Below are 25,333 nucleotides of genomic sequence, written 5' to 3'. Positions count from 1 at the left end.
AGCTACAGAGGTAAAAATTACGTAAAATTGTGTGTGCATGCACATATAATGATTTGCTTATTCAACCACTCACTTTCATTTAACTCCTTTGAGCCACACTTTGTTCTGTAAAAGGGGGATAATAAGACCTTCTTTTTCATATGAAGAACACATGACAGAATACACTAAAATTTTCAGGTCCTGAAAACCTCAAAGTAGTCTTGGCAATGGCAGGGCTCTGCCTGTCTTTCTCTCTTTGGGTGTAGCAGTTAGGAGGAATGCTCTGGTTCCCAGCCCTGGCTCAGCCACCGGGGAGTTTGGGAGAGCCTGGCTTTGGTTTCTTTATCTGTAACAGGAGGGTAGTAGTGTATTCAGCTCCTAGAGTTGTCAGGAAGATTCAATGGGAGTTCAGTGATATAACAGATCCAAAGCACTTAGAAGAGGCCCAGAACATTAGAAATGCTAAAAAAATGTTCACGGTGATTATTATTAATACTCTGCTTTCAGGATCAACAAATGTTGATTCTGGTCAGTTCTGTGTTCCCAGAGCAGGGGAAGTGGGTTTGTCAGCAGCTGTCTTCAGTAATGCGTCGGGGCGAGGGGTAGGCAGATCCGGGCCCACAATCCAATAAAGGTGGTGGTCTCGTGGGTTATTTTGCCAGATAGAGAGAAATCAAATAGAAGAGAAGAGCTTTGGGGAATACGTGTTCTTTATTTCCCTTTCCTCCCTTCCCTCCTCCCTTTCCTTTTCTTTCTTATTTAAATAAGCCACCACATTCAGGACTGCCAGGGAGGAGATGTCAGGGCAGCTGGGAGTCCAGCTGGGAGATGATGAGGAAACAGGCTGAGTCCCTGCTATTCTGCCCCATCCACTCAATCTTCCCCAATTAACTGGCAGTGAGGTGGTGACCCCCCAACCACATTTCACTCCCTACAACTTACAAAGCTTGTACGACAAATGCAAACACCTGGCTGTCAGCATCTGTACAGCGTACGCAGCCTGGGTATCCATCTCACCCTTCTACATCTGTGTCAGTGTCCAGGAGGCAAGACCGGGACTACAGACCTCCTTTGTGCTACACTCAACACTGTACCAGGCTCGGATGGTGCTTACGAAATGCTTTTTCTCAAAAATAACAGGAAAGGTCCCTATGGGTGATTTTGTAAGAACAGACATATTCTGGTCTACGGTCATATCACCCTGAATGCGCCTGATCTCATCTGATCTCGGAAACTAAGCAGGGTCTGGCCTGGTTAGTACTTGGATGGGAGAAGAGACATATTCTGTATCATTCTTTTGATTATCCAGACTTGGGGCAGGGGCAGGGAAGGTATCACCATTTCATTTCTTCCTTTCTCATCTAATAAGAATTTCTTCCCACCTTTTTAAACTGGGGCCAGGTCTTTCCCCCTTTTTAAAATTTGCCTCAAAGATGTCTTTTTCATTTTTCCTTAAGAATGACTTTAATGGCCTCCATTTTAACCTCTTCTTCACATAATGCAAGTGACCTGCAAGGTTTCTTATATCTTACTCCTTTTGAATTTCCAATTCCTTTATTTCCTAAATCAATTCCATCATGGTAAGACATGATATGTTACTTTCTGCCCACATAAATACTATCATCTATAATTTTCTCTCTTCCATCACAAAGTATGATTTATATTGATATTTAAAAATAAATTCTGATGTTTAAAATGTAAATATTATCTTACATAGTAATTCAATAACATAATTCCTACAAGAGAAAAATGCACAAGAATATGAAATGAGCTTGATAGATATAATCATCTGTATTTGACCAAGGAGGAAATAAAAGCTGAGAAAAATTAAATGCCTTGCACAAATCACTAAGAAGTGAGTGGTTTAGGTGAAATTAAAAGTAATATCCTATGATCATTACATAACTTTTCTCATCAGACCACTGAAGGCCACACTAGAACTATTACGAATGAGAATACAAAGACATTTCAAACTCTTTCATATTTAACAACAAAAAAAATTTTTCATAAGAGATATCCAAGAAGCAAGTAACGTATTTTGAGGAGCTGATTTAAAAAAAATTTTTTTAAAAACATCCTCTTTATCTACAGTTAGATAATGTAGATCAATGATCCATCTAAATCAAGACAAATGAATTTATCTCTACAGTGGGAACAAATTACCAGAATTTAAGCAATTTAAAGCCTAATTATTTTATCAATGGTAATGAACGTGATGTCGCTTTCACTGCAGTAAAAAGTTTATATATTGTCACATGTCCTGGGCCTTTAGGAATAAAGTTTAGTATTTAATGAGTTATCAGTTCCATAACATTTTCATTCTAAACAGAGCTACATAGGAAATTCTAGGACATTTACAATAATATTTAGTATAAATATAAAACATTTAAATAGCTTTGCTGAGCAGACTAAGCTCATCATATATCCTTTTAGTTAAGTCAAATGACTCTGAAGTCCAGTTATGTCATTAGTTCAAACACTACCAAAGACTGTATACAAACTTTTATAGTCTGAACTGTACCCCCAAAAATTTGTACGTTGAAGCCCTAACCCCTGGTACCTATAGATGAGACTATACGCAGACATAAGGCTTTAAAAGAGGTAGTAATTAACTTAAAATGGGGTCATTAGGGTGGGCCCTAATCCAACATGAGCGGCATCCTTATAAGAAGAAGTGATTAGGGCACAGACTTCACAGACAGAGTGCTGACCTTGTGAGGACACAGTGAGAGGGCAGCCGTGTGCAAGCCAAGGGGGGAGGGCTCAGAAGAAACAACCCTGCTCATTCCTTGATCTTGGACTTCCAGCCTCCAGAACTGTGAGCCAATAGATTTCTGGTGTTTATGCCGCTGTGGTACTTTGTTATGGAAGCTCTAGCAAACTAATAACACTTAATAAACCTACTATTTATTTTCTTCCTCCAACCTTTGTGCCTGTGTTTCGCACAGACTTTAGTTTCTCCTTGATCTGCCAATAATACAAAGATGAGAAGATTTGGAAGGAGGACTCAGGATAAGTTAAGAGTATCCGTCATGTAAGACTCTACCTTCTCATGAAATGCCATTTCCCCCTCGTCTGCCTGGAAAACTCATCCTGAATCCCCCAGACCTACAGCTGGATTCTTCTTCTTCAGAGATTTCATCTCTTCAGGGTGGTGCCCCTGCTACACACTGTAAACCCGCCTCTGACATGGCACATATCACACCGTGCTAGAATTGGTTCCATTGCCAACCTCTTCACCATCTTGGGAATGCTTTGAAAGGAGGGACTCATCTTTTCAAAGGAGTATTTGACATCTACGAGCTATTCATTAAATGTTTGTTGAATGAGTGAATGAATGAATGAATGAATGAAGAAAACAAAAAGATCTTCACTTCTCCTAGAATAAGCCTGTCAATAATTAAGTCTCCAACACAGTTTTAAGTACAGTTGGTCATATTTGTTGAAGAAGAAAAGTATTAAGTAATACAAAGCTTAAAAGAGTGTAATAAGATCTATGAAAAGAAAAGTGCCCATTGATGAGTTTATTAACAGGGAAGAAAGTAACTGAGGATGAGAACATGTAAAAGTCAGAAGCAAAGACCTCTTACTACCTGAAAGGGTTGTACTCCGGTGCAGACTTGGTTGGACGAACGCTCGCTAGAGGAAAGGAACCGCAGGGGCAACTGCTCCGAGACAGGCCCTAGAGCATCCAACTTAAAAATAATGCCCTCACCATGAAGTTCAAGAACCAAAGATTTGAAGAATACTCCATGGGCCATTGAAGAAAGATCATCATTGTCCTGGAGGTAAAAATAACTTTACCCGCCAATGGAAACAAGCAAATAAAAATGAACTATGTGGGCGCTCGCTTCCAAAGGCAGCAAAAGCAGACGAGCTGATGCTAATGGTTCACATAAGGGGGAAGGATGTTATAAATCTCAGAACCCTGGAAGGGAGCAGAGGCCTGTTGGCCAGTAAGAAGGTGATGACAGAGTCAGGATGACTTGGAAGAGGTGTGAAAAGATGGCTTCAGAAAACAGGCCATTCTCTGTCCGCCTCTTTTCACGTTGACTACGGTCCTCTACAAACAATGAATCTGGCTAATGTAAGACACACAAGAATAAATAGGAATCCAGATATTTAGGCACCACAAAATGAGGCAAAATGAAAAAAGAGCCCCGATTTTCAAACAATGACAGTGACCCTGGAAATCATAAATTGGCACGTTTGCAATATTGTGAGAGCAATAAAAATCTGTTCACATCTAGAGGGAATAAACCCAAAAGTAATAAGAAGCTGAGCTTTATGAAGGAAAAAAAAAGGCAGGCCAAATTTGATTGCATTTCTGATGGAATTACAAGATTACTAGTTTAAGGGAGTGCAGCAGATGTGATATATTTGAATTTTATTAGAGCATTTGCAAGAACGTCTCACACAATTTCCTTCACAAAACTAAGTGACTTTGGCTTGAACATGGACCGACGAGATAATAAATGAAGGGTAACAATAATACATTACAATCAATCTTTTTGGGAGGAAGGTGTTTCAGAGGTGACACTCCGGTGCCTGCTGCTTGGGGTGGATAGGAACGTTCTTTTTAACAATCTGTGAAAAAAGGAGGAATGCGAGTGGCAGGCAAGAAACCTAGAGATTTATTGGATGAAGGGACTAGAAACTTGGTTAAGAACACCTGAATATAGAGAAAAATGCAAGCTAACAAATATATTTATATTTACAAAAGTAAATATGTTTAGAAGAATATTTGCAAACATGCACACATAAAAGGAGAAAGAAAACTAGAAATTAGTAACACTGAAAAGTAGCTAGGAGAAGCTCTCTGCTATAAATTTGAACTCTAATACATAGTGACAATTAAAATAGAGATTTTAATAACTATACCATGTGATAATGAAGACACATTATATACCTTGCCCCAGAGAAATTTTTAGGTTCAAAAGCGCTGATGTTTGCTTGTCTTTGGATTTTATTGTTATGAATTTTAACCTTCAAGTTGGGCAATAAAACCATTTAAACAGTTTAAACAAACTATCCCGGGGCAGGGACTCCTCCACAGCCCTCTCTGAGGTGCTGTCTTGCTCTTTATCTGGTTTGCAAGGAGCCCCAGCTCTGCTCCAACTATTTCTGGATAAGTGAACCTTCTCCAGGGCGGTCATGACGGATTCTAAGAGGACACTGAGAACCACTGAAGGTTTGCTACCTGCTGCTGCTTTCAGGAATCTCTTTTCCAAGTTAAAAAAAGAATCCCTTAAACAAATGAAGGAAAAATGTTACAAAAGAGATAAAAAACACTCTACAGGGTTTCATAGGGCTTAAAAAGGAGTTTGATTTTTAACAAGAATATAAAAATGAGTCAAGGAGGAGAAGGCATCCCTTACTATGACAACAGCGGTGTCCGTCTGTGAACTGTGCACCAGCTTTCTTCATCCTAGACTTCGCCCTCTGATTCACCTGCATGGCCACTGGATGGCCAACCTCGTTTAGACCTAGCTTTGCTTCTGTTCCGTAGATGCCAACTTTGTTCCAGCCCTCATCGCTTCAGGTGCCTTGTCTCCACCTCGTCTCTCTTCCATCCGCTCTCTGTGCTGTCAGAACAATCTCTCTGCAAAGCTGACCATGTAAATGCTCCCTGTTTAAACCCCTCCCCATGCCCTTCGACACAGGCCGAGGCATGGCGTTCAAGCCCTTGAGGACCTGGTCCCTTCTGACCTCTTTAGCGTCTTCTCTTCCCAACTTCCTCCTCCTTTTCTGCACTCTGGCTTGAAGCCCTTTCAGCTCTTGGCAGCTCTGTTGTCTTTCTGCCTGTCCACAGCTCCTTGCTTCCGCCTTGAGAAATCCACGCAGGTGCCACCTCCTGAAGGAAGCCTTCCTGGTCTCTTGCTTTCTCCTCTTTTCTGTTTAGTTTCTATACCATGACATTTTTTGAATATTATATTCTATATGTACATGGTGGGGGCAGGAACTGTTCCATGGCTCTATGTTGCTAGCCTGGGATGCACAGTAGATCCTCAGGTATATGCTGAGTAAATGGACTCAGGCCATCAACATACCCAGGGACTGCACCTGCTGGCAAGGCGAGTCTGGGTTTGTGATCAAAAGTGCACTGGTTTTCCGGACAGTGTACATGAGGTAGAAATGACCTCCACAAGGACTACAGTGATGACACAACCTAAACATTGCTGTAACAAGCCAGGGGGTAACTGCAGTATACAAACTGTTGGCCTGTGGCTCTTAAATTTAGCCTTCCTCAGTTCATCTGGCCTAGAAAATGATATAGTTTATTTTTAGATTTTATTTATTTTTTTAGAGACAGGGTCTCACTCTGTTGCCCAGGCTGGAGTGCAGTGGCACAATCACAGCTCACTGCATCCTCGAACTCCTGGGCTCAAGCTATCCTTCTACCTCAGCCTTCCAAGTAGCTGGGACTATAGGCACATGCCCCCATGCCTGGCTAATTTCTTTTTAAAAAATATTTTGTAGAAAGAGTGTCTCAGTATGTTGCCCAAGCTGGTCTGGAACTCCTGGCCTCCCAAAGTGCTAGGATTATAGGTGTGAGCCACTGTACCCAGCCTGAAAAGGCTATCGTTTAGGTTGAGCACTGCAGGAACTATAGTAAAAACTGAAGGATGGGCTGTTCTCTAAGCATGAACAACTTAGCAGAGGATGAGAAATGCAGGGTACACTAAAGTGACCCATCCCATCTACAAATATAATCACACCGCACCTCTGCCTGCATATAGTCCCTTCAGTGGCTGCCCATTGCTAGAGGAGTGATGTCTAACAGCCTCGTTTCTCTCCTCTTCCTCACACTCCCCATACTGCATTACTGGTGGTTCCCACGGGCGCCACATGGCGCATGTCCCCACGCCTTCACAAGTGCTGTTTCCTCTAACTGAGCTCTATAAGCACCTTTTCCTCTCATCCTCTTCTCGGGTTTTCCTGGTGAACTCTTGGTCATCCTTGAAGGCGTCTCAACTGTGACCTCTCTAGGTAGAGCTCAGCATGCCTCCTTGGTGTCTCCAACACACCTTGTCATCTACCACACAAGTGAACAGATAACAAGGGGCACTGGTGTGTCTGTGACGTGCTAGTTCCTCTCCCACATAACAGGCCTTACACATCTTTGTATTCTGGGATTCTGGCGTCATGCCTGGCCCAGATTAAGAACTCAAATATGTGCTGAATTGAGTTTGTTGAATTCACATGGAAGAGAACGGTAATCCAAAGCCTGAAAGGCTAAGATGGTTGATCTCTGGGTTTCCTCTGACGACAGGGAGCATCTTCGGAATGGACTAAAATGATCAAGAATGTGTGGAAAGACCTCCATAGTCAGTAACTATGGGGATACCCACACTTTTTAGTTAAATGAATTGAAGACAAGAGCAATTACAGAAAATAATATTTAATGGCCTTAGGGTACAGGTAGAAATCATATGATATTTTTAGACTACTTTCTTTAAAAATGCATCACAGCATTGTAAAAAAGCCAAAAACAACCTTTCAGAAGCAGCATTTTCTACCAGGTATTTAAATTCTATTTTCATGGAGAGTTTATTCAGAGTAATTGCACAATAAAGAAAAGCACTTGGCTTCAGGTCAGTATGCATATATAGCTAAATTATGCAATTAGATGACATGTAATTAACCAGAATAGCAACACAGCCAATCTAACGGGGCCAGTTGGGGTCTCAGTGACTCATAAAAACATGAGGTAGTTAAGTGATAGGCACCTACGAGGACAATGAATTACAGTCTACCTACAACCTAATGAGTCCCTCCTGTGACTAAAGAGATACTGGACAGAGAGGTCTAAGAGATGGGGCAGTGTCAGTGGAAACTATGCCCAAGGAGTTGAGGTGTCATCTGATTCTTACTACCCAAAACTTCTAATGAGATAGGAAATCTCTCCAAACGCACTGCTGCCAGCATCATCAGGGCGACCCTTCCATTACCAGAAATAATAGGAAAACAACATCAGCCAATGTTTATTTTAAATCAACTTGAAGAGATACTTCCTGACCCATTACTCAGGTGGTGCAGCAGGTTGAATACTCAGTAAGTAAAAATTGGTGGCAGGAGAAATCCAAATTAGCTTTCTTCCTTTTCCTTCCATGATGTATATGTGGCAAGCATGCATGAATTAATAAAGTCACAAACAAGAAATATTATCTCTTTTGTAATGATCAAGGTTTGTTGTGTTGCTGTGCTTTGTTTTGGGGGAATAGTTTGGGTTTTGTTTGCTTGTTTATGATACGGAAGAATTCCAGTTTTGAAAGGATTCAAGCTATGGACAGGAAGTCACCCTTGAATTGTCCCAATTATCCTTATCTTTATCAAGAAGAATCTAGCAACTGTCATACTTGCTAATGTGGTAAGGGTTTTTTTAATCATAAATTTTTCAGTGAGAAAAACACGCATGTAGCCATTTAATCACAAACTCATCCCTTATTCCCCCAAACCACTTATTCCGTATATATTTACTGAACATAAATACACCAGGCCTCACCACAAACATGAAGCATGTGGAAGACTCAGTCCCTGCCTTTAAATAGCTCACAGTCTACTAGAGGAACCAAATCTGTCACCCACTCTTTTATTTTCTTCTTCAAAATGGCTTGAGTATATACAATATACTCTGAAGGTTTAATTAAAATTGAATATATAAAAATCTAGAAGGATACACATTAAAATATTATCTCGTAGAGGGATAGCAAATTATTCTTTTTGCTCTCTATATTTTCTAATTTTTTTCTATGATGAGGATGTACTATTTGTGTCAAAAGGAGAAAAGGTTATTTTATAAAAGATGAAAAAATAACTCAATCTGGTTAGCCCGATATCTTGTCCTACTCGTGAACACTTAAAAAGCCCCATTGCCTAAACTCTGAAAAGACCAACAGAGTGTTTTGTTGATGACAGAATTGCCGGTCTGTTTATCCGCTTCTCCCCCACCAGGGAGGAAGCTCCCGGAGGACGAGGACGCTGCCTTGTTTGCTGCTGTAGCTCGATGTCTAAAATGGATCAAGGCACATCACGGACTGGTGACAAACACATGGAGAAGCAGAACAGGAGAGCAGGAAGAGAGGAAGGCTGGAGGCACAAACACTTCTGAGGCTTTCCTTAAAACAAGTGGTTAATGTCATTCGGGGGAAACAAAATCAATTAAACAGCTGGGAGGCATGAAGAGGACATAATTGATATGATGACCAATAATTCTACTCTTCAACCAATCTACCGTTGGCCAGAGAGCCCCTTTAAGGGATGATGGTTCATATGAAGGACTAATTTTGCCTGTTCCCTTTTATGCAAAGGGACTTTCAAAACTTAAGTAGTTTTATGTTTAGAAACAAAAATTCTAATGCCTTGATTCTTAAGCTTCTTTAACGCAGAGACTCTACCAAAGCAGATCTGACGAAAGGGGGATCATCCTGCACGTATCGTCTGTGTGAGTGGCGCCCCCTGGCGTTGTGCAGACGACAACCTGTGAGGCCACATTCAGCGGCTCTGGGCTTGCTTTGGGCTTTAAGTTCTTGCCCTGGCTATAATTTTTTAGATCTGTTTGGTTTGGAAGCATCGGTCACTTTCCAACTTTGGTGCTGTATTGACCTTTGGAGACCGAGGATGAAAGAAGGTCTGTAATAAGTACAGGAACCTTCATTAAATAAAAGCTAGCATTTATTGAGCACCTGCTGTGTATAAGAAGGCTATCCATCTACCTCTCTAAGCTTTAGTCCTCAGAACAACTGTGCGAAGTAGACATCATCACCATTTTACAGACGAGCAAGATATAAGCCTTGAAGGGGTTCAGTTTAGTAATCTTCCCAAAAGCACACACAGCTAATAAGTCATGGAGCTAAGATGTAATTCGAGGTCTGACGAGAATTCTCACCCTCACTCTTGCTTGCCATTCCTCTTAAGAAATGCAGCAACTTATACCAGGTATTTTTGTAACACTGACATGCTGTAAAAATGTAATCTTTTGGTTTGCTCTTCTTCATTTTACTTTACGTATTTCTCCTGTTCTTATTTTTTTCCTTCCCTTCAGTTTCAGTTCCTATTCCTCATGTTTTTGTGACATTTGAGAAACCTTAGTTGAAAATTCTTTAACACAGTCTGCAGGTCTTCTGAGAAAAAGTGCCATAAAAATAATATTTAAATAAAATACCACATAGTATGGCTAATTATGCTTAGGCATTCAGTCACCCTGAATATAAGACAAATAAATTCTCTTGGAATCTTCATATTGACATACATACCCCCCACCCCACCTCCACACGTGATTCGAATCATTTTTTTCAATCAGAAATGACATTTGCTTTTGAAATGGTTAAATATTCTCACCATCAGCAAAGATTTCCACGATGCCTAAAGAAACAAAAAGGGAGTTGAATGCTGAGATTCTCTGGCATTTCTCTCTTTTGCACAGTATGAAAAATAATGATTAAAAGTATCAAATCTATGTTAAGGATACAAAACAGAACCATCTCCAGGGCTCTGCAGAATGCAGTCTTCACATCCCTGGGATGCTGACCTTCTGATAGCTATTAAGTCAAACCTTTAAATTTTATCTCCCACGGCCGCAGAGCCCTTTCTTAAGTAAGTAAAGACTAAAAGTAAGACAGTAACAGCTCATATTTAGGATCACCTAGTTTCTCTACAGGAGATTGGCTCAGGTATCAAGAGAAAAAAGATCCCCGTTAAACTCATTTAAAATAATTTAGCAAAAACAACAAAAGACACATGTCATGAAAGTCTGTTCAAATAACAAGGGCCTAAAATAAGAGTGCTAATACAAAGGAAAGTAGCAGTCACATGGAGCTGGGTTTTGGTAACATTATGCCAATCAGAAATAAAAATATAAATCAACCTTAACTGGAATGCACAAGTATATCCAGCTTCACAAGATGGACAGGTTCCTAAAAAGTTTTGTATAAATACAGTTTCCCCCCTCATAATTACTAAGAGAGAGAGAAAGAGAGAGAGAGAAACATAGCAAAATCTTGCAGTGAATTCTAAATTATAAAGAAAGAAAAAATTGTAAATGGTACACAGACATCTGCTTTGACTCCCTGCCCGAAAAGTTTTAAAAAAAATTTTATAATAAATGATGATTTGAATAGCAAGATATTTTGTAAAAATGAGGCAAACCTGTACGTCACTGCAAATAATACAGAAAGTGGAGAAAAAGAGGGCTGATTTCCATTTTATGTTTGGTATTTAAATGCCACATGGATAACCAAACACTATAAAGAGTCAAATAAATTATTGTTAAATTGTCTTGTAAATTTCTCAGTCCTTCAGTCCACAGTGAATAAAATATATGCCTTGGCTGTGGTTTACTCAAGACTACAGAAATTCAGAGTAATTCAATCATTCCAGGTGGCTTTTAAAGCTTTCCAGGCAATGAAAATGGTATTTTATTAAATGTAGGCATTTAATTAGTAGGTATCATTAAAGTGCAATTTTCCATATTAAACTATTTTCTATATAAACTAGCTTCCTGGTATGCTGACTGGTAATGACAGGGTTATCTCGAGGTCATCCAAAAGACAGGTAATAACTCATCTTTGTCTCTGTGTTTTCTGATTGTACAGAATACATTCTTTCTGCTGTCATCGAAAAATAGTTTCCAAACAAATATTCTCCAAGATTTTTCTTATGCTGGTGTCCTATAAACTAGATCTTTTAAGAAGACTAACCTGAATGCCAACATTACATATTGTGTTATTTCTTATGTTATAAAGGAAATTCTACTATAATTTCTAATTATGGACTAATCACAGCCAATCTACCACAAAAGTGCATGTTCAATAGATACATTTTTCCATTACAGTATAAACCACCGTTCTTGCTTTTTATTTAAAAAACACTGTGATGAATGACTATTAATTTAGTGATTTAGTGCCTGAAGTCTATTTAATAATAATTTAGATTTACCAACATAAATGATGGGAGGAAAATGAATACGGAGTAAGTATATACTTCACATGATTCCTGGCATATATGAAGAAGCATTGAAATAAATAAATACATCTGATCAAAAGCAAATATTATGAAGAAATTCCAGAATCAGTGGAAAGAGATTTTTTTTCCCTTTCCTTATTATGAAAATTCACTGTTATAATACTTAAGTTGCCTATTTTAATGGTAATTTTTGTTTAAAAATCTCTAACAAGATGCCACTGCTGCTTATATAACATTGGTGGCATGCTGCTGTGATTTTGAGCTCTGTACCAAAAGACAGAAAATAAAACAATAAATTCTGTTACTGTTTTAAAACAAGAATACCTTCTAAATCAATTGTTACCTATAGGCGTAGGGCTATGGCTCTTGAACAATTATAGTATTAGAAATGGTTAGTGATACAAAGAGTAATATCAATTTTCAAAAAAATCAAACTTTATAACATTTAAATGCACACCATGGAAAACAAAACATCCCTTTCCAGATGATGTTCATTTCAGAAAGGTATAGCAATGCTTTTGATTATGATCAGCCAGTTAGAAGAATTATCAAATAAACAATCTAGCTATTGCTGCTTTGCTAGAAAATTGATCATTCTTAGTATCAAGGATTAATAATTGCTTTTAAAAATGATTAGAAAAGGTTGGGTGCAGTGGCTCACGCCAGTAATCCTACCACTCTGGGAGGCCGACGCAGGAGGACTGCTTGAGCTCAGGAGTTCCAGACCAGCATGAGCAAGAGTGAGACCCTGTCTCTACTAAAAATAGAAAAATTAGCTGGGCGTGGTGGTGCATGCCTGGAGTCCCAGCTACTCAGGAGGCTGAGGTAGGAGGATCACTTCGGCTCAAGAGTTTGAGGTTGCAGTGAGCTATGATGACTACACCACACTCTACCCAGGGCGACAGAGTGAGACTCTGTCTCAAAAAAAAAAAAAAAAAAAAAATTAGAAAAAAACTAGCTTTGTGAATTAATGTGTACTGTCTCAAGAATGCAGAGTAAGCAAATCAACAGTCTGTTGATCATTATTGATATGCATACTTTAATATATTGGATATAAATAATTGTCACTAAAAAATCATCTGCTGCGTATTCAGATAAAGCTATAGAGCTCTGCCTTGTTACCTAGCAACTGGGCAAGTAACTGCCATACAGCAAAAAAAAAAAAAAAAAAAAATCCTTATTTGTTAGGTAGAGAGAATGATCATAAAACTCCACATTAAGACATTAATTAAGCCAAAGTATATATTAAGGTACAATTGCTAATGATTTTAGGTGCATCTCTGGCCCACATTTTGAAATACCATGCAGTAATGAAAACTGTCAATATTTAGAGCAATTATTTGAGCTGGTTACGAACAACAATGTTCTATACAGCTTTAATTTTAAAAAGACCACCATCATTATTAATTTTTTATTTGTGCTGTCTCACAGACAAAGGAATTCCATCAAGATTTTATGTACTGACTCCTGTTGATTAAAAGGGTGATGCTTACTTGTTTAAATACAATAACACTGTTGTGAGTAATTAGTTCACTGTAAGGGATCCCAAATTACTTCTTATATTTCATGTTACAGTGTAATGCATTAAAATTTATAACATCTGGGGGAATCTGGCTTGCCAGCTAATCTAAATTCTGTTTCAATTTCACTAAAAAATCTGGATTCCAAGATGGTGCATAAAAATGTCTCAAAAAAAAGCAACAGGTGATTGGGGAAATTATATAATTTGACTTCTGAGGGCCAAAATTTGGCAGGTGGACAATCTTCAAGTCCCAGTCTGAAAATAATGCCTTCTGGTGTGCGATGCAGGCTGGCTGGCCAGGGCCCGCGTGCTGATGGTCACATGGGAGTGAGGAGCACGTCCACCGCTGCAACAAGCAGAGACTGTTCTGTGGGCAGATGCAGCTGTGCTCAGCGAGGTCTTCACAGGAAGCCAAAGCCACTCTGCTTACACAGCACTCCTGTGTTGATTTAATGTGCGACGTTTTCATCTATATTCGTTTACGGTGCAGACAGAGACACCATTCAAAAGAGCTCTTCAAATTATTGCATGAAATTAATATAAAGAAGCCTAATTAAGGAAGAACTAAGCTGGAAATGAAGTACGTAGAATCCAGCACATTGTTTTCATTGGTTTTTTACTCATTCTCACTACTGAGTCCGTCTTATTTGATTTGAGAAGTGATCTGTACTAAATGTGCTACATAAGTCAGATTTATTCACAATCAATAGGAGAAAGGAAAACAATCCACTGGAGTTGGGGTGTGGGTTTTAGGAGAAGGTGGCAGTTCACAAATCCCAATGTTTCTGACAACCGATTGAAGGTAATTGGTCATGGGCCCCCGCCTCCCCATCTTGCTTGAGAGAAATGGAAATGTTCCATACGGTTGTGGTGGTTTTCTTTTAAACGAGCACTTCACATACATTATCTCGTTCAATGCTCACAGCTCCATAACCTAGGGAACACACGTATGGATACTGCCATGTGACTGACAGGCAACGGAAGCTAGAGAGTGGCCCTCGGAAGCTCACACAATCGGGTAGGCAACAGAACCAGGACTCATGCCTTGATTCCCAGTTCAGTGTATTTGATACAATAGTATGTGTTTAGTTTGAGTACAATTATTTCACTTTATATAGAAAAGCCTGAATTTCATTTGCTATATTTACTCTGTACATATATATATTAAAATTTTTAAAATGACGATGTGCCTGTGACATTCAAGGCATTGTCGTAGACAATGTCAGAGTGAAGCAATGTCATGAAGGTTATTGTCCCTGTCCTCAAGCAGCTTAGAGTCTCATAGAGAATACAGCATGTGTATGTAAATACCAAAACACCAAGCATAAACACAATGGAAGTTCAAGGAAGGGCTGGAATATTTCTGTAGTTACTTTAAAGGCCTGGAACAAAGGATAGGATTTGAAACAGCAGGAGCAAAAGCATGAGGGAAGACATGTTTGTCATGCAGTCCTCTTGGATCAAAATGTCCATAATTTACTCCTTATGCTGGGTTGCTTTTGTTATGTGACGCTTCATTGTCCCCTGACTATAACAGGGTCTATTTCCATTTGCTTTGGCAAATTAAGATCATTAAAACATTTTTAGGTTTCTTGATAAAATTTTACAATTTAAGATAAGTGATGATGAATTTTAAAGTTAGAGGGAAGACTGGCTTTACAAATCAGGATCCTAAAGTCAAGAGAGATTAAGTAGCTGAAAGCTGTGCAACTATACGACTTCCTAAAAAAGTAATCACTGTATATGTCAAGTGCTTTGAACAATGCCTGCCACACTGAAAGGAGTATATGTGTTTGATATGGTTGCTTTTTACCATTGTAACTATTATTGGCAGTGTTGGATCTAGAATCTGTTTCCTGATTTCGGAATAGTGTTTTCCCTAAACACATTACCTCAAAATATAGCAGTGCTTTAAAATGCACAATGTACATCTTCTCTGAGCCAATGCTGTATTTTAATTGGAAAGTTGTATACTAAATAAAAATGTATAATGGAAAACAAGCACCACATGTACTCACCATCAAATTGGTATTAACTGATCAATACTTATGTGCACATATAATAGTAACATTCACTGGGTGTCGGGCAGGTGGGAGGGGGGAGTAGGGGACAGGAATATTCACACCTAATGGGTGTGGTGTGCACCATATGGGGGATGGACACCCCTGAAGCTCTGACTTGGATGGGGCAAAGGCAATATATGTAACCTAAATATTTGTATCTCCGAGTTATGCTGAAATAAAATAAATAAATAAATAAATAAAGATGTATATGTAGATTCACTTTGAAAGCAGAAAATTATCTTCATAACTAATAATTTGTAGCTATTTGCTTAAAATAAAATCTTTGTCATCTTCAAACGTACATCATTTATGTGCTAATAGCTAAAAGTAAGTCTAAAGTGATCTCCAAAAGGTAACACTACTGGTGTTGCTGTATACATCAAAAAGCATAAAATTTCCCATCTTTAAAAATGTTCTGAGTTACATTTTCCACTACATCACACCAACCATTAACCTGATACATTTGTACTGAAAGATTTCAGACATATGATGGATTAAGAACAGTTGACTCTGAGTCTGAAGAATTCACACATACGTACTTTTTGATTAGTATATACTTGTTATACACTTCCTATATTTAAATTCTTTCTCCCTATGTGATCTCATCCAGACACATGGCTTTAGATGCTACCTATATGGGGAGCCTCTTAGATGTGTATCTAGCACCCTTATCTTTCCCCGAGTTCCAGACTAGAAGAATCAACCACCTGCTTGATATTTGTGGATGTCAAGTTTCTCACACTTAAAACGCTTAAGACAGAACTCTTTTTTCCTTCTTCCACTAGTAGCCCAATCTGTTCATCATCTACTCAGTTTCTCAGGCCAAAAATTTAGAAGCCATCCATAACTCCTCCCATTCCCTTATCTTTCATATTAATTCATTAGCAAGATCTGTAAGTTCTATCTCCAAAAGATATCCCAGAATCTGACTTAAAAGATGGCAAATTTAAACTGCTTCACAGAATATCCCTTCTTAAATACCTAACAAACTGAGGAAAAAATATTAAACATTAGTCTTTAAAAAAAAATAGAACTTTTAAAACAATACCCAACAGTACCCAGTCAAGGAAATGAACATAAACAAATATAATAAACTTCCAAACTGGCAGCCAAGGAAAGAGACAGAAGATTCTGGAGTAGGATAAGGAGGCACAACGTTGCTTGGTTCTTAACCCTGTTCTCATTCCCTAGAGAAGTAAATAAAATTCTGAGATTTTTGGCTAATAATCCTAAACTTAGAGAAAAGCACACTCAGTGAATACTCTTATCTGTTTCTTGTCTCTACTAAGTCTCTACTAACGAGTAACAAAAATGTGAAGTGAGAGAAAAAGAGCAAAGGGCTGATTCAATAGCATTGAAGATTCCAGAGCTGCCACTATATTGGGGAAATCCATGAAGTCCTAGGTTATCTCAAGGGTAGCTACTAGCTCGCATGAAACCCTTTAGTTAATTATAAAAAGGCTACCCTTGGTATCTCTCCCCTTCCCCAATTTGGTGAAATCAATGCTGATAATAGAGACATTTAACAAAATCTAAGAAAGCACAGCCCAGGAAACCTAACTGAGACTGCATACAGCTTGAGCTGAGCTGTCTACTTCCCTCTGCAATTTCTTGAGATTGCAGGAAAGTAGATAGATCAGGGCACTAAAACATTGCTCAAAGAAGAAGGAAACTGGTCTCCCAAAAGGTGGGAAGAGATTTAAGAAACTTCTCACACTATGTCTGGGCAAAGCTGCCCAAGCACTGGCAAGGTGAAAAAAAATAGCTTGGCAGATACGCAAGCATTCTAAAGGGAAGGGGGAAGGAGGAAACGAGGGAAAGAGAGGAAAGAAAAATATAAAGGGTCACAGCATAAAGGAACTAAATCTAGAAGAACTTTATTCAAGTAAACAGAAGAAGATCCTCACACAAATTTCCTACTGTAGATGAATGATTTCAATGAAAATTGAAGCTTAAAGACAGGATAAAGCAACAATTTGAATGAGATGAAAAGGGATATTGTGTAACTAAGGAAGCAAATTAAGGACCAGAGAGCATCACTGCAGAATAAACAAATTAGAAACATCAACAGAGTAGACACTTCTGAAAATTGAATTGCTGACACAGAGGGATTGACATACTGTGAATACAGATGAAAATGACAAAAGATTTTCAATGTATGGTAAAGAAACTAATAGATATGGAAGAGATACAAAGATGATCCAAAATAAGGATAGCTGTTCCCTGAAGTGGAACAAAAGGTACATTCAGAGATATGATACAGTATCAGCAAATTTAAGGAGCACATTGTATTGTGGGAAATTTTGACATGGAACATTCAACACTTAGACATACCCTAGCTATGTTACTTAGCTATGTGGATAAAGAATTCTTGGGGATATAGGCAGAGAAAGCAAATCACCTACAAAGGGTGGCCTCAGACTGCACAGCAATATTAAATGCTATTAAACAATAGAGTAATGGCTGCAAAATTAAAATGGAAAGAAAACATGACATAAGAATAGTACACTCAGCCATGATACAGTTCAATTATAGAAGCAACAGGAAGACATCCTCAAATATTAAAAAACAAAACTCAGAAATGCGGTATCCATGAGTCTTTCCTGAAATAAGAACAAAAACCAGTTGACAATGAAATCTAGGCAATTCAGAATCAAAGAACTCAGTCAGAAATGGGGAAGGCATCGAAAGGAGGGGGAAGCATGGATCCATTTTAATGTAGGAATTTATACTAAATAACCGTAGTAATTATGATTAAAGAATAGGAAATGTTATAAATATGGTTGTATAAATTAATTAAAATAAAATTGTTAGCTGAAGAAAGGAGATGGGCAACAGTGCCATCTTCCACAGCAAGAAATCGAGCTAATGTGCTTAAAATTGGATTATGTGGTTTAAAAAACATAATGATTCCAACCCTCAGGTAGATTTACTGTAAGGCTAATGAAGCTTAAGTTTCAAAGCCCTATACCTACACAGGTGATTTGTTTTTTCCCAAGCTCTGGAAGGAGTCAGCAATGCACTCACATTGCCATGTTTTTGTAAAATATACTCCATTTTCTTAAAGAGGGCTCCCAAATTGTATAACCTCCCACAAAATCTTGATCCACTCCTGCTCAAACCTTTTAACATTTTTCATAACCATTTTTCTTAACAATAAGGGAAAATCTTTTAGGAAATAACTTACAGTAAGGAGACATTTATTTGAAGTTCAACAATTAATTAGCTTTTTCTTCCATTTTTTCTGCTGTTAAATACAATAAAACAAATTTTAATGCCCTTTATTTAAAAATAGCATCTGCAGTATGACTCCATCATTATAAAGTATTGCTTTCTATCCATGCATTCATGTATTAATCCTCTTGCATACATGCATAGAAAGATATCTTAAATATTAGTATAATGTTAATGGTGCTTATTTCTGGGTGGTGGGATTTGGGGTAATTTTAAAAATTTAACCTTTGTTCTTTGTGCATTGCCTGAATTATTTATTGTGATCATTTAAGAAATATTACAAAACAGATACAGACATTTTTTTCCTTAAAAATGTCAAGATATTAACAGATAGTATTCTGGATGGTAAGAACTACAGAGAATTGTGTTCTTTATATTTTCATGTATTTTTAAAATTTCAAAAAAAATTTTCAAAAATATTTGATAGTCTGAATCTTTCCACATTTCTTCTTCTTCTTCTTCTTTTTTTTTTTGCTGCCAAATCACCATCACTTCCCACCTAGACCACTTTCATAGTCTTCTATGTGGTCTCCCTGTGTCCACTCTCGTCCTAGTGCTATCCAGGCTTCACAGAGCATCCAGTGTATTCTTTTCCAAGGTAAAGCTATCACACATCTGCTTTAAATTCTCCAGTTGGTTCACACTGTTTTTAGAATAAAACCCAAACTCTTTGCCATGACCAGCAAGGCTGACCTGAGTTCACTGGGATCCAGCCACACTGGACTGCTCTCTGTTCCCCGAACACACTGCACTTGTTCTCCCTGAGGGCTTTTACATGAGCTGTTCCCTTGGCCTGGAGTGCTCTTTTCCGAGCATCTCTATATATTTGGTTCCTTCTCATCATTCAGGTCTCTGTTGAAGGGACACTTTTTCAGGGAGATCATCTCTGAACAACTTTCTAAAAGTAGCACACATCACTCTCAGCGCTTTGCTCTGTGTATGGCCTCTGTGGCCCTTTGCACTATCTGAAATGATCTTTTCCATTTATTCATTTACTTGCTTTGTGTCAATCCTCCCCCACCAAACATCTACTCTAGAAAATAAGGACTTGGTCTATCTTGCTCACCATTCTATCTCCTGCTTGAAGAACGGTGCCCAGAAGATAGCAGGCATTTAATAAATATTTCTCCAGTGAATGAATACACACAGAGATTGTTTCTCAGCTTAAAAAGAAGGGTTGTGTTTGCAAAGTTGCCTTTTAAGTCAGTTGTTTAGAATTCAGAATACATGTTCTTTCAAATAAGCCATAGTACCAATAATAATGAGTTATCAAGACTAGCCCACAGAAGTCTACTGGACTCATAATGGGTTAAAATTCTGTATATCTGCAACAAAAATACTAGAAAATCAACATGATGAATTATCACTGGGAAAACAGACAATTAAAAGAAATACTTTAACTTATCTAAATAGGAACAAATTATTATTTATCTTTCATGTCGGTGGAGACTTTTGTGGATATCCTCAATGGGACTTCAGAGCATTTTTAAGGGCTGTAGAGGTTTCTGATCTCAGTTTTTTATTAAGTATAATCTCATTAAAAAATTTACAGCTTTTGGCTCTTTTGATAAAAGACAAATCACTAGAGCCACTCTGAATGCTTATCTGTCATGACTTGAGTCGTTGTTTGTATCAAAAATGTAAAAGAGGAAAGAACCGAACGCATTTCTGGAGGTATTAGGGAGAGAGGGGACCCACGAGGAAAGATATTAAAAAGGACGTGCAATTTGAAAGAAATCTGAGCCAAGAGCAGTGAACGAGAGGAAAGAAAAAGTCGGTGATGAGTGGTCAGGAGAAGACGGGAAAGAAGAGTTTCTCCTGCTAGCTACTACGAAGTTTATCCTCCAAGACAGCTTGGTTCCTGTCTGGAGTAGCTCTGGGTAGGTGAAAGGAGGGAGAGCCGGTTTGTAAATAATGTTGAAACATGGGAGGGACTATATATTTATATTTCTAATTTGAGGCTTTGTCCCAAATTTGGTCTGGCATGAGCTTTTATGACTAATCTACCAGTAGGGTGAAATAAATAGCATCATTCATAGCATCAGGAGTACCAACCAACCCCTAGGAGATATTGAGGAGGCAATGCCAGACCTTCCATTCTGGAGGGAAAGCTATCGTGTAGGAAAACAATTTGAACCAATTATTTTCATACTAAAGTTGTCAGTTAAGACAGAAAAAAAATTGTATTAAGAGCCAAGAGACACTGCATATGGTCTGCAAGTCTTTTCTGGAGAAATGAATTTTGGGGCTAAAGAGAAGCAGCTTATTTTTACAGTTACATTTTATATTTCTAGAAAAATAACTACAACACGGTCCTGATTTCTAAACATAGGGAAATGAGACTTATGATATTACACAACACAAAACATGCCGCAGTTACAACTACATGCGAGTCATTCTCAAGCCTTAAAACCAAAAACAGATCATAACAATTACGGCTACAAAAATTATTCTAATTGAAATATGCTTTCAAAGTGACGGGATGCTCAAATAGTCTTAAAACACTATTTTAAATAGTCTTAAAATACCAAGAAAGAGTTTTGGTTTTAACATGGCCACAAGACCTAGCTCCACCCAATGTTACTAGAGCTACAGAACCAAGTATCCAAACATATGGCCAAGCAGTGGTGGGGGCACTCCGTGAGTCCCACAAAGTCTTCCCATGTGTCTCAGAGGCTGCTCTAATGACAGAGGTGCCAGAATATGGTAAACTTGGGTATCTAGGAAAATCTCAATGAAGTCATTGATTTTCCAGAGCATCTTCTGAGGTTGGTAGTTTCAGTTTAGTATGCTAATTCCAAAGCCCAAAAAGATGAATCCACAAAAGTCATTTACAGAAAAAATGTTTTGAGATTTACCTAAAAAACAAATATACCAGAAAGTATTTAGTAACAGAGGGGATCAGAACGTGCATTTATTGCTTCTTCCAGCTCAAGTTTTATTTAGATACTCTCTGAATTTCCTCTTATTCTCATATGAGAAAACTACCAGTAAGTAGTTTGCTGTGTAAATACCAGAATTGAGAGATACTGGCCAAACATAAAGATTTTTAGAGAATTAATTTTTGGTTTTCATTTAAACAAGCCAATATATTCTCACATTTTTTTAAAGGAAAAAAAATGACTCAGCTTAATCATATTTTGGCTTTTAAAAAACTATCTCATGATTTCATGAAGAGAAAGCAAAAAATCGGATGAACGAGAATAGTTTTTGTTTCACACTAGAATTATAAGAAAGGTTAACTTTTACATGAAAATTACATATACATAAAAATAGATCCTGGAACAATGCATTATTGACAGTTATGTGGGAAGATAAATGCACTCATGAAAATGTTCTTTCTCAAGCAAATTATTAAATATATTGACAGTATTGCACTTCAAAAACAACCATTTTAAAGAAACCAAACATTAATACAAGGGTAAAGACACAGCTAATGTAATCTTTCACTCAAAGAAATACACAGACAAGGATTTTTTCAAAGTTTATTGATATACAGTGCTATTAAATTCAATAGCAAACATTTATGCTTTGCTATGCTGGCTGCTGCCCACAGAAGAAAAAACAGGTAGCAATTGATAAATTTGGATTCTGTTCGCACTTCTGTTAATTACTGGTGGCCTATGGAAGACTGTGTACTTTGACTATTGGTATTGGAACTTGTAAATGTTAACCAAGTCTAAATTACTGCTATAAATTCCAAAATGTGTAAAAACCAAACATAGCTATAGAAATATAAATGTTTCACTGATACAAATTAATGACTTTAATCAAGCAGATCTCCTAACTAATTTTGCTAATTGTTTGCTCCTCTCAGGACATTTACTAGTTTGATGGATATTACTGTGACATATGTTGACACCAGCATCTGGTCAGAAATGAGGACATCAGTAAACTCTACCTGGTATTTCTACAGACTGTGTCAATGCTATAAACACTGACAATGCTAAAGCATTTATTTCAATGCAATATTTAGAGAACTTGTCTGTCTTTCATTTAGAGAAAGGATAATCCTGCTTCGAAACACATGGTGATCAAAAATGCTTATTCAATGAATAGTGCAATGAAAATGACTTGATAATAAATTGGAAAACATCTGCCAACATTTAAAATAGAATAATAACACCATAAATGATTATTAGGAATGCCTTTCCTGTACAGTAATGTACTGTCTGCTAATTTATACCCTATTTAGAGTATGTAGAGTAACTTTTAAAAAAACAGTACTACAATTTTAAAGAAAGCAATTCTCTAACATTTCTAATCAATGTACCACATGCAATAAATTAATAGACAAATGTATCAGAATTCAATTCATGTATACAAATTTGGCTAAACCTGTGAACTTTTAGATCGCTAATAACTATTTAAGAGATTACCATTTTAAATCGTCGACAAATAAATGCACTTATCTAGTATTTTTTAAAAAAACCTACTTGTCCCAAAATATCTTATTAAATAATGTACCATGCTATATCTATATTTCAAAATTATTTTCATGGAGGTTTGATCTCCAGGGAGAGGCAAAACCCTGTTTTCTCTCTCTGGTCCCTATTAGGGACACTGTGAGAGTATGAGGTCTCTTATTTCTAACACATGGATCTACTGTCACTCTGTTATCATTGATTAAGAAAAAAAATTGCTTCTACTCAAAGTGCCAAAGTACATCAAGTAAAGTAACTCCAAGGCAGTAAAATCAAGTTTGGCAATTAGTAACTGTAGGACAAAGTTCCCATTCTTGAACAAGGAACACTAATTCTTCATTTCTTTTTCCAATATATTTTGCCCTGCATTCTTAAGTTTTAAAAAAAGTATCTGTAACAATATTTTTATGACACTGTCACTAAGTCTCCCAGGAAGCATGCATTGGTTTTAATTTATTTGTACTCTGTTACTGCTTTCTCCTCCGAGCCCAAGAGGATCACTGCCATCCCACGAAGCACCACTCGGGATAGACACGACGGAACACTTCTGAAGAAGCCTTCATGGGCATTACGCCAGCATCAGTCATTACAGCCTATTCTGTCACAGAGCCGTCAACACTATGGACTCAAATAACCCAGACACCACCGGCATCTCCTTGCACAAGCTCATCTGCCGAGTCCAAAGAACACAGGTTAGGAAGGAACCTCTGAGAGGTTTTCTAATCCCCTCTTCTCTTTGCCTTCCGCTTTCAAACTTTAATGCGAGAATCTACCCTATTGTAAAGACTCCAGGAGAGGAGAATTAGACTCCCTTGGTAACTTGTGCCAACAAAAGTCTTACAGTGTACCTAAATTCCTCATGTTGCCATTCCAACACTATTTCCTTTAGTTCCATCTTTCCAGATGCAGGAGTTCACACAGCAGGGATCCTCCTAAGTATTTAAGAATAATTAAGGACCCTAAAGTTCCCGTGTTTGCAATCTACTAACACATGTTTGGTGCACATAAGCAGCACCGAGACTGAATTTTTAGTCTTCTCAAACTAACATCTCAGTCGCTCCGAGAGGAGAAATGATAACTGCGGCGAGAACAAGCCTTCCTGGCCAATCTCTGAAAATGCAAAGCCTCCCTGAGCTGCCCATTTGTTTTAGGGGCTCATGTTTATACAGGCTGATTTTCTTAAAGCAAAATAAATAAATAAAGCGGCAGTGGCAGCATCCTTAAAAAAACGAGACCTCGATTGGCTTTGGCAAGTTTTAGCCTGGAGTAAAAATTACATCCAACTTACAAGCACGGAAAATTGGGATTTCAATGGAAACACTGACCCGACCTTCACGAAAGCAGCAAATTGCAGCCTCTGCTGCTGTTACTGCTCTCCCAGGCGCAGCCTTGGAAAGTCCATGCCCACGTCCCCCTCGGATTAATCAATGTATAAAAATACGAGACGAGAGAGCACACTCAACACCAACCCTTCCAGCCTCTATTCTTTCCGCTACTCCTTAAAGGTGATTCAAAGCGCACCTGGAAACGACATGCAGTTGGCATGGCTTTTTAATATTGAAGATAAATGACCTTTGGAAAATACATACTCGTGAAAGTCAAACCCTTTGGAAAGACACCCGGCAATTCACCCCTTCAAACTCCTCGGAACCGCAACGATGAGGAGAGGAAATGGAAAATGCGCCCAACACGGGGCTGGCGAGGGAATCAATAACCAAAACAGGCTTGGGGGGAAAAGCCCACACCGTAGAGACCGCTAGCCGCGGCTGCAGCAATGCCCCGGCCGACGGTTCCCGCAGCCTCCCCGGGTTTCCCGACTCGGCTTCCTTTTTCTCTGCCCCAGCTGCGGCTCCACTTCTCGCAGCCGCATCTCGGCGCGCGGGGGCCGCGGACCGCGGGGGAAGCCGTGCCCCGCGCCGCCCGCCGCCACGCCGCTACTCACCCGAGCCGCTCGGCACTAGCGACGGCAGCGGCGGCGGGCTGGCCGCGAGCCGGGATCCGCGAGGGCTGGCGGGCTCCGGCCCCCGAGGACGCGGACATGTGGCTGGAAGCTGCGCTGCGCTAGCCGTTGCCTCTGTGCATCTTTCTGGGCGCCCCCAGCGAACGCGAGCGGCGAGGCGAGGGCGAGCGCGCCGAGGAGGGGCGGG

The 25,333-nt window shown here is 38.7% G+C and overlaps 1 protein-coding gene across 13 annotated transcripts in view; it reads right to left on the bottom strand.

The window, feature by feature from the left end:
* ANKS1B (ankyrin repeat and sterile alpha motif domain containing 1B) overlaps positions 1-25,333 on the bottom strand; it is a 1,021,409-nt gene that overhangs the window by 120,014 nt on the left and 876,062 nt on the right. For 3 of the 13 annotated variants that reach the window (XM_012664030.1, XM_012664029.1, XM_012664031.1), the window contains exon 1: positions 25,129-25,333. The exons of the other annotated variants lie outside the window; for them this stretch is intronic. The gene's annotated coding sequence lies outside the window, so the exon portion shown is untranslated. The remainder of the gene's footprint in view (positions 1-25,128) is intronic. 13 annotated transcript variants of the gene reach the window in all.

Source organism: Propithecus coquereli, unplaced genomic scaffold, assembly GCF_000956105.1.
Source record: "Propithecus coquereli isolate 6110/MARCELLA unplaced genomic scaffold, Pcoq_1.0 Scaffold85, whole genome shotgun sequence".
NCBI classification, from domain to species: domain Eukaryota; kingdom Metazoa; phylum Chordata; class Mammalia; order Primates; family Indriidae; genus Propithecus; species Propithecus coquereli.
The sequence above is the reverse complement of the archived record's forward strand: the minus strand, read 5'-3'. Positions and strand labels throughout refer to the sequence as shown.